Here is an 11,648-nt window from a genome sequence, read left to right as displayed (position 1 = left end):
TTACTTCCGCTTTTGAGTTTTTTGCCTTTAAACGAAAATTTATATGCTTTTTGCTGGAGCAGATATTCTACTGATTTTAGTTTACAGAAGGAATGAAATTGTGCACATCGGTTTAAGTTGCTTTAATTTTCCGTCTATCAATGTCACTTCCAGTTGAACAAGAAGTAGCGAAATGATGGCTTACTTTAGCAATTATCAACATATCATTCATTTTTTTTATTTGGGGGCTGGGAGGTGTGTGTGTGTGGGGGGGGGGGGGGTCTGCAAAAATGGTTTTTGTTCATACTTTCTTACCTCTCAATAAGAATTTAATTCCAAATACTAAATTTAAACATAGGTAATCAGAGATTACAGAGCTCACCTCAACGAATGTTGTCTTTAAGTAAGGCAAAGTCACACAATTAACCAAAAAAAAAAATGTACATTCCAAAAATGAAAATATTTAAGAAATTTTGATCTGATACTTTGAAATAGACCTACATAAACAATTTAAACTAGTTCTTCTTCATGAAAATGTAATCAAAATCCAGCATCTGAAGCAAATTTGAGAATTTTCATCTCTTGATGAAAACTTTAACCTGTTCACTCAACCGCAAAATGTAGGTCAGATTCAGCATCCGAAGCAAGCCTGGTAGTGTGCATCCTTAGATGTATCATCCATGCAAGTTTGGTCAACTTACGGCTTATAGTTACTTGGAAATGAAACATGCACCAAAAAATTTAACATGTTCACTCAACCACAATATGTAGGTCAGATTCAGCATCCGAAGCAAGCCCGGTTGTATGCATCCTTAGATGTATCATCCATGCAAGTTTGGTCAACATAGGGCTTATAGTTACTTGGCAATGAGACCTGCATCAAAAACTTTAACCTGTTCACTCAACCGGAAAATGTAGGTCAGGTTCAGCATCCGAAGCAAGCCGGTAGTATGCATCCTTAGATGTATCATCCATGCAAGTTTGGTCAACATAGGGCTTATAGTTACTTGGCAATGAGACCTGCATCAAAACCTTTAACCTGTTCACTCAACCGGAAAATGTAGGTCAGATTCAGCATCCAAAGCAAGCCCGCTTGTATGCATCCTTAGATGTATCATTCATGCAAGTTTGGTCAACGTAGGTCTCATAGTTACTTGCAAATGAAACCTGCACCAAAAACTTTAACCTGTTCACTCAACCGGAAAATATAGGTCAGATACAGCATCAGAAGCAAGCCCGGTAGTATCCATCCTTAGATGTATCATCCATGCAAGTTTGGTCAACATAGGTCTCATAGTTACTTGGAAATGAAACCTACACCAAAAACTGCACCAAAAATGTTAACCTGCTCCAAAAACATTAACCTGGTCATTCCTTTGCTGAAATTGCAGCATCTGAAACTTTGACTGGTACAATGAAACACACTAGAACCATCTTCCATGCATGTCTAATCAATATAGGACACAGAAGTACTTAAAAAGAAAACTGCTTCAAAAAACTTAACCTGGGACGCCGACGCCGACACCGACGCCGAGGGTATTACATAAGCTCCCCCAACTTCGTTGAGGTGAGCTAATAAAAAATGAATGTTACTTTTTCAGATTGAAAAGTAATCATTATGCGTGCTTTGTCACCTGATTTATTTTGAAATAACTATACATTTATAGTGAAACTGAATAAATAATAAATTCAGGATGAACCTTACCAATTTCGTTCTTAACGAAAACAAATCAGAGAACAAAAGAAGACTTCGACGACCCGAAACTCTATTCATTGGCTGAAGCGTCAGCACTTCCAAATGGGGAGAGAATTTCTCTCTCACTAGTACAAATGAAAAGTGTAAGTAAATTACTCTTTCTCTCTCTCTCTTAGTATTCCTCTTTCTCTTTACGTGTAAATTATACCCAACGAAAGCAAAACCTATCACCATGCTCATTAATAAGTAATTTGAGCAATGTGAATTTCCGAAAAAACTTAAAGAGGCACAGGTTGTTCCACTTCATGAGAAAAATAGTCAATTAGAAGCAGGTAATTACAGGCATGTAAGCATTCTACCAGCAATTTCAAAGACTTTTGAGAGGGCAATTTATACACAGCTGTTAAATTTTTTTGACAATATATTCCATCCCTATTTATCAGCATTTAGGCCAGGTTATGGATGCAATACTGTGTTAATGAAAATCATTTAAGACTGGAAAAAAGCCATTGCTAATGATAGGTACATTGCTGCTGTATTTATGGATCTCTCAAAGGCTTTTGATTGCTTACCGCATGACCTGCTACTGTTGAAAATAAAAATGTCAGATTCTGCTCTTACACTTGTACAAAGTTATCTGTCAGATAGGAGACAATGTGTAAAAGTTGGGAATATTTTAGCACATTTAAAGATATATATATATAAGGGTGTACCCCAAGGTTCTATATTAGGTCCTATTCTATTTAACTTTTTTTTTTAAATGACATTTTAAGAAAAGAATGTAAATGAATACATTAGTCTTATATAGTTTGGCTTTTTTTATTTATATCTATCAATTAAAACTATTTTATTTAAAAATATGTCATTTTTTTGTTTTTTAATAATATAAATTGAACCTTTACTATGACCTAACTATTGTAAATAGAATAACAACGATTGACCAGGTCAATAAAAAATCTGCAAAATTTAAAAAATATATATTTATAATAAAAGCCGCCCGCCTGCCTCAATTTGTTAAAAAATCGAATTAGAATCTAGCAATTATTTTTTTATGGCCTAACACGACGATTAAATATTTAAGGAAATACGTCATACTTCAACTTACCAAGGGAAGGAACTCATCCCTCTACGTCTCTATCACACTGACTAATGGGACGAAGTTCTATGAATTATACAACCAGATCTCTGTTGATGATGAAACCAAAAACTACAGACTTTTTCTCGGAAGACCAGCTACCAGGACTCTGGGTAGATAAACGGAAAAAAATGTGTGAATGACGATCAAATAGACCGAGATATATCTATGTGGAACAAAATTGTTTATTGATGGAATTTGACATGACCTTGACTAAAGGTTACTTTTGGGTTTCCATTTTATTACGATCAAGGAGTTAAATTAAAAAAAAAGATATTGTTTGCCAAACAGTTCCAATGTGGAAAACACAATTTTGTTTAAATGACATACTTACTCAATATCAAACATTACATAAAAACTGATAAGTAAAAATATTTCAATTCAGCATATTTTTTTATCAAAACACTGGCACTGAGCGGTAAAACACACAGGAAGAACTGTTTATGCATTTCCTTCACTCTATAACAATAATGACAATGAGCACACGGCGGGTGTGACCGGTCAGCAGGGGATGCTCACTCCTCCATGGCAACTGATCCCACCTCCGATGTTCCGGGGGTCCGTGTTTGCTATGCACTTATTTTGTTTTGTTTTATGGACTTTGAGATTGAATACTGTTCGTTATATCCATATCCTTCTTCTTTCTAATAAAAGTATATCGGTAAATTGTTGTAAAAATATAACAAACGTTTAAAATTCATTTGTTCCCTTCGAATATTCATAACTAAGCGTAACTGGCGGACTACAGACGGACATTCCGCTTATTACATATCCTTCCTATTTTCAAGCAGGGTATAAATAACTTAATATCTTTAAAGTGTGAGAGAAAATATTAAAAGATATTGTTATTTCGTGAGTCTGAAATTAAATAATAGAGGAATCGTGATCCGTCACTTTCTCGTATAAATGCAGTGTTTAAATATTCTGTAAAAGTAAGAAACGCACATAGCTTGTCTGTATTAAATTTCTTTCAATACTGCATACCGTGTATGTCGCAAAGAAGATAGGGGTAGAATGCCTATGTCATGTCAGATATATAGAAATAATACTCGTTATGTGAATTGAGTATTTAAATTATTCTTAAGAATATATATTAAATGCATGCTATTATTTATTATTCACTATACATTAGCCAACCCCTCCAAACACAAGGATCATGAATTTGTAAGCTTTCATACTTTCCTAAAATGTAAATACTGAAACTGCATGTTGTCCAACAGACAAGAGAGACTTGCAATGGAAGGTCAAGGTTACTTATCATCAATATATATTGTATGTATGATGAGAAAGATAAGGAATCTACCCCACCACCCCAACTCCAAACCAGAAGGTGTAGAGAGACAAACTTAGCATCAAAATATGTATTTCTGCCAACTAAACTACAATACCAAATTCGAACTTGATTAGGCAACCTAAAAAATATTAGCAAAAAACTGAAAATTTGTGGACGGAAGAGCGACAGACCAGGCACGTAGTATCCGGGGGGCCTGGCCCCCATCTTTTTCCCCCAACAATACCTTTACTCTAGAAAATGTCTATTGAAAAGGTGGTTGACCCCCTTCACTTGTTACCACAGTATATAAATAGCAAGGAAATATAGGAAAAAATTGGCAGTGAAAGGAAGTTTGCCTTGAAAAAAGTTGGCCACTTAACCCCAACGAAATAGGATTTTCGAGTCTGGGTAAATTTTCTTTTTTTCTCAGGTTGCCCCCTCCCCCACTTTCAAATGCGATGCTTCGTGCTTGCAGACGGACAGACTGATTACTATAGGGCACCCGCAAATCTTTGCAGGGCCCTAATTAAAATAAGATTTTTCAAAAAGGCGTTAAAGATCTTAGTACGGTTTATCACAATGTTGATCGCAATATTTGACAAGAACTTAATATTGTACAACTTAATATATTGCTTTTTTACAGGCGTTTATTAGTTCGTTCTGCATTCTACTATGTAATTTGCGCTTGTTCATTTTATTTGAATTTAAATTAATAAATTAAGAAAAACAAACAAGGGATAGGCTTATTATACAAATAACATTCCGATAAAAATTTACAAAACGAAATTTACACAATACTTAACGCACGCTCTCGCACGATTGAAAACGCACAACACGAACGATCTTGCACGTTAAACGAACGATCACTCACGATTCTACACGATTTGTTTGTCGACAATAACGTTCCAGCCACTGTATCTTGACACATGACCTGCAATACTCGTTTCCCAGTCAGTGCAAAAAGGGAGAGAAATCCCAATAGCATCAATATTCGACCCATTGCCTGCTATTTTGGCTGTGCGTGTCAGTAGATGCAGATTGTCAGACATTTGAAGAGACTTTGTTAAGATGCGGGGAAGTCAAGAGCAAACCTCAGGTAGAGGAAGGAATAGAGAAAGTGTACATCGCCAGGCTACAGAGAAGGACGCTGGTTTTCGCGGGAAACGCCAAAGTAATGATCGAGGAGACCTCTGACCCTGTAGCAGCGTGTGAGAACGTCAAGATAGCCGGGATAGACATCGTCAAGGGCAGAACCTGTTTGATAAGATTTATATCTGTATTAATCCTAATGATTTAATCATATTAAATACTTGTTCGTAACATTATACATAATGTGCCAATAATACTGTTACAGAACGGTGAGGCCACATCAACGATTTATTGGTGCAGGTCAAAGGTTATCGGTTTGCCAAAATCTCTTGGTATGAGGCATCTTGGGACTTGATGAGATCAAGGTTCTGTAGAACTTGATCCAAGCTTCCAATTCAAGTAGTCTGTCTGCGGGTAGAGGGGTCTTCCATCCTATGTTACCTTGACGCATCTTTTGCATTACTCTTTTCCCTGTCAGTGTGAAAGAGAAATCCCAATGGGTCGAATATTGATGCTACAATGGATAGCATACTGTGCCTTGTAGGAAATGCATTCTGGTCGACAGCCTTGAAGCAAAATGCATCCTCTTCAATGTTCCACTTTTTACCAAGTGCTTGTTCCATAGGTAATTGTTCACGTGAAAGGTCTAAGTCTTTAACATCTGCCGCTCTCTCTGATTCAGCAACAGAATTTATTATGTTCTTGTTGTTGGAAATAAATTTGTGTAGACGCAATCCACCATTGGCAGACATAATCTGTGCGTTCTTGTTTTAACCTGATAGCTGGTTCTTCCGTATCAACACTGGTGAGCCCGTCATCCACATAGAAATTATATAACATAACATAACTTGGGACAGTTTACGCTTTATAAGTTTATAAGAAAGCGTAAACTGTCCCAAGATTTGTTATATCTGATAACATAAGTTGAAATAAGCTTCATTCCTTCAATACATAAATGTATACTACTTTTGAAAATATTTGCACTCTCAACAAGAAATCTGTGAGCCAATGCTCACTAGTAATACCCCTGCTCTGACGTAAATAAGCACTATCATGTTAACTCTTTACAACTTACAGAATTGTTATGCAAAATACATTGAATCCTCGCATCATAGAACTATTATTTTACCATTTCCCCGCAAGCACTTAATAGCTCTTAAGTTTAGAGTAAATAATATTCTGAAATAATATTTTGATTAGAAAATAACTTTTCTTATTTTATGAGATTCAAGGAAGTACAAAAAAGTTGGAATTTTACAATAAATTGAAGATAAAATGAGCTTTTTAAAGTGCGTGAAAATGCGTGATTGCGGGGAAACGGTAAATGCGTGATTCTGCGTTAGAAATAGGAAATGGTATATGCGATAAAATGCGTGACTGCGGGGAAGGGTGTTAATACACTCAAGTTCAATTACAGGCAGTTGCACAGAAAAATATGAAGTTGACATCAGATTCATATCAAAATTAATCCCATCATATGACATGCCTAAACAAAGAGTGTAATAAAATTTGAAGCATCTGCTATGAATAGGTAAAGAGAAAACTGCGCGAAAATTTGTTATTTATGAAACAGACAGACGCACAGACAAACAGGAAGTTGATATCCAATTAAAAAAAATGCATCCCAAAATATGGCATGCCTTAGAGAAGATTGTGTTAAAATTTCAAGCATCTACAATGAGTATCGTATATACTCGCCTATAAGTCGGATTTTTGGGAGTTAATCTCCGGTCAAAAACTCTATGTCCGACTTATAGGCGAGCTATAAAAATGAATGGTTTTATATGAGGTCAGTCCCTCTGATATACAAGCTTATTAAATACCACCGACTTATAGGCGGACCGACTTATAGGCGAGTATATACGGTAGTCGCTGAGAAAACTGCAAATAAAATTTGTTATGTATGAAACAGACAGAGGCACGCAGCTAGGATAAGGCCGTCCGTAAAATATAAAACTGTTCAGACTGTAATAACTTCTCTGAACTACCTAGATATGACGTCATAATAGAATATGACGTCAAGTCACTGCATACTTGAGCTGACATGACGGGGAAAGTGTCATAATTTGTACATGTTATGTAGATTTATTTTGGGTCCTTGTTGTTTTATCTCAAGTGTTAGGATTGTTTTTAAGCTCCGATGTGTTATTATGAAGGTGAATATTTAAAATTTAAATATTCTTATTTCTTTTCCTTGTCTGATATGGACATAATCAAACAATAGAGAAAAACTATGTGTGAAACGCTCCCCTCACACTTCGGTAGACAGAGTTAGAATTTAAGAATCGTGTTTATATTGGACTGGCACAAGTGAAAGACAAGGATAAATTGAAGATATTCTGCGTGAATCTACAAGAGAAGTATGTCCTCTAACTGAATTTTGCTGGGGAATTGTGTGTAAATTTTCCATTTTTGTATGAATTGCGAGAAGGCGTGGAAAATACCCCCTCATTTGTTGGCAAGTTGAATTTCTCGTAAAATATTTTCTCAACAAGTAAAAATTAAACCTGCCCCCAGCACTTTCCATGTACCAAAGATCCCGATGAATCGATCAAGGTAACAAACTTTGCACAATATTTTTGTTTTGCACTTGTGCCGAAGCGATTTTTGTGCAACATTTAGGAATGTAATAAATCTCCGTCACGTGATCAACACAGTCATGTGACATCACAAAAATACTTAATGATAAAACCTGATTAAGCTGTCAACTAAAGTTGACTGCAATTTCAAACAAGGCTTTCATATTGAAATTAAAATCTAGCTCAAAATAAAATGTATATTTTAAAGGCATTTTAGGCCTTCGGACAGCCTTATCATAACTGCGCACAGACAAACAAGAAGTTGACATCGGATTTGAACGAAAATGTATCCTACCATATGGCATGCCTGAGAGAATATTGTGTTAAAATTTCAAGCATCTACAATGAGAAGTTGTTGAGTAAACTGCGACGAAAAATTGTTATGTATGAATCAGACAGACGCACCGACAAACAGGAAGGTGACATCAGATTTGTGCAAAAAAATGTATCCCAACATATGGCATGTCTCAGAGAATATTGTGTTCAAATTTCGAGCATCTTAGATGAGTAGTTGCTGAGAAAACTGTGACGAAAATTTGTGATGTATTAAACGGACAGACACACAGACAAACAGGAAGTTGACATTTGATTTAAGCGAAAATGTATCCCACCATATGGCATGTCTCAGAGAATATTGTGTTAAAATTTCAAGTATCTACGATGATTAGTTGCTGAGAAAACTGCGACGAACATTTTTGATGTATGAAACGGACAGACGCACAGACAAACAGGAAGTTAATATCGGATTTAAGCGAAAATGTATCCCACCATATGGCATACCACAGAGAATATTGTGTTAAAATTTCAAGCATCTGCGATGAGTAGTTGCTGAGAAAACTGCGACGAAAATTTGTTTCGGACGGACACACAGACAGACAGACGGATGGACAGACACACAAGAGTAAAACAGTATACCCCCTTCTCCTTCAGAGCGGGGGTATAAAAACATTTTATTCAGAAATTGAAGCTGTCCTTTGCTAAAAGTGCAGCAACTCTAGCAGTTTGACACGTGACCACTTCAGGACACTTCTGAAGTTAACCAAGTATGGAGATGACGAAAGCAACAGACGCCATGATGCGAAAGAATTTTTTACAAAACTTTGAGTCTTACATTTATGATTCTGAGAGGAAGATGTATGCACATTAAAACACTTAAAAGAGAATTTGACGTTTCATTCACAAATAGTGTGTTTAATTGTAGAGAAACTGCGAAAAGAGGATTCAGTATTTTTTCCGCAGTTACAGAAAATTTGAAATGGAGGTAAGACGAAGCAAGGATTCTATGATATCAAGAACTGGGTCGCCCCATGCATAAACCAAATACAACATCATTCAAAAACCCTCCATTTCAAATTTGAATGAACTGAAAATTATGGCGCCTGCGTATATTACAGGGAAAACTTCCACAAGCTTGGAAAAAACTCCAACTAATGTTCTGTGTACTATACACAAAAAGACAACCCAATATTCTTTTACCTCAAAATTTTAGTTATATAAATGTCGATGGATTAAGAAGCAACGTCTAAAAGTATAAATTTCAGTTTTCAGACAAAGAGGCGTTCAGCTGGTGGCTGAAATTTATTAATGAAATAAAGAAAATTGATTGTATATTGTTGAACGCCGAGTCGTCAATTTTTCAGCCATATTTCGGCGGTAAACAAGACAATGGGCTCCAAAGCCAAGTTAAGAATGTACGAAAAGAAGCAGGCATTGTAGTTGCTTCCACTTGTGAAGAACAAATTAAGAGTAAGTGAGGCATTTTCGAAAGTGAAAGACCACTCCTTGACTAAGGGACTAAAATCTCACTACTGTCCGGTCTTTTTCATGTCTGTAAAAGCAAATTCGAATTCAGTCGAAAGATCCATCGCCTTACATTTTATGCAGCAATGAATACACATTGTTTGATGTCGTGCATGGCCCCGATTTTTCCATTCTCTGTATTTAACAAACAGTACTCCACGTCTTACATGATGTATTATTTTTGGCATAGAGGAAAAACTCTCATTGAATTTCATGCCATTTAAAAATAACTTCTTCTTTTAAAATCTTGTATGTAATGTTACTTCTGAACTGCTTTGTACCGTCTCTGATGTATATAAACCATATTCAAAACACTCGGATGACTCCTACCTCGCATATTTGAATGGAGCGTAGCGGAGGATTTGCCGATTGTATTCAAAACAATTTATTACATTACGCGTTCGACGACATCATTTTCATCAAAGTCCATTTCAACAACACTTTCAAAATCGTCTGTTTCTAATTCTATTTATATGAAATTTGGAAATATTAAGGTTTTGATTCTGGTTTAATTGATTTATATTTGAATTCTCACTGTTTTACATAGTATTAAAAAATTAAAAGGAAATGTCATAGTCATATGCGTAATAAAATTCCGAATTTTGTTCGTGCGGCTTTCATATAAATCGTCCTAATACTTTCAACATGAAAGTTATAAATTTTAGAATTCAAAATTGAAAAGGACTGTGAATATATTATGTCTATGCAAAATTTGATTAGAAATGGTTGCATGTTTAAAAAGTTATACATGTAATTGTCCACAACTTTTTGGGACGACCATCGTTGTTGAAATTATGAAGTCAACTTCTGTTAGTGCAATCATACCTTTATTGGACAAATTGATCTCTACCTTTGGCATACCAAAGGTCATAAAACCCGATAACGGAAGCCCATTTAACTCTCATGCATATACCTTGAAGGCGTTTGCCGAGAACATTGGTTTCCATCATCGCCGCATCACTCCGAGATGGCCGAAAGCTAATTCCCAGGCTGAATCGTTCAATAGACCAATGATGAAAGCCATTCGGGCCGTACACATAGAAAGAAAGAACTGGAAGCAAATCACCTTTTCCCTTCTTTGGCCATCAAAGGTCAGAACACCACTATAAAAGAAAAAAAGAGAGAAATTAAGTTACTCTAGAAATGTATTTTTTTTTCTTAGCATAAAATCATGACAAATCATGATATAAATTAAGTCTGTAAGGAGAAGATTTAAACAAAAGGCCCATGGGCCACAGCACACACCTGAGCAAACTGGCAAGGAAAAAAAAGCAAAAATTAGTTCAGTATAAAGAATTTCGAATTATAAGTATTTGTATAGCAAATAAACAAAGTTACTCTTTCTTAGAAATCTAAACTTCACGTCACACATGAATCAATATTTCTAATTCTCTAAATTAAAAATTTCTTAACTGAGAGGGCATAGGATATATCCTGCACTAGAGGTAAAAAAGAGTTCCGGGTAACGCAACTAGGTTAAGGGCTACCAAAAGGTAGAACAGTGTATGCAGAGCCTCGGGAATTCGATTATGACGTCACGGTGAAATTGTACATATGAATCTCGGCGAATAAATAATAATTTTCTTTTTGATATACTCTTACATACTTTGATTTCTCATGATTATTGTTAATATTAATCAATGTGTAACTTATTTTGTCAGTATAACAGTAATCGAATGTAAAATCAAAGCCAACTTGATCTCGCTGTACTTATAGATATGACGTCATAGGCTAGTTTGACACGCAGTTTCTCTGTACTTGAGACGCAGATAAAGCTGTCTCATTTGGTAGCACTTGAATGGTACACTTGTTAGTCGTCCTCACTGGTGTTTCATCATTCATGCTGTCAAATGCTATCTTCCATTGTTCTGGAACATCATCTGAATCAGTGGAATTCTGGTTACAAGCATTCCTGTAAAAACGAATGAAATTAGTTCCAAGAATCATAGGTACTTGCCTTGAATAATTTGTCTGGGGAACTACTAGAACAGGAATAGTATATGTAAATTCACCAAAGAAAGGTACACATATGTCAATTTCTGCATAGCCGCTGTATGGCAAAGCACTGCCATTAGCGCTCTGAACATTGAGTTCAAA

This window comes from Saccostrea cucullata, unplaced genomic scaffold (genome assembly GCF_032062105.1).
Source record: "Saccostrea cucullata isolate Sc308-1 unplaced genomic scaffold, CSIRO_AGI_Scuc_v1 ctg2509, whole genome shotgun sequence".
In the NCBI taxonomy this organism is placed as follows: Eukaryota; Metazoa; Mollusca; class Bivalvia; order Ostreida; family Ostreidae; genus Saccostrea; species Saccostrea cuccullata.
This window is presented reverse-complemented; position numbering follows the sequence as displayed.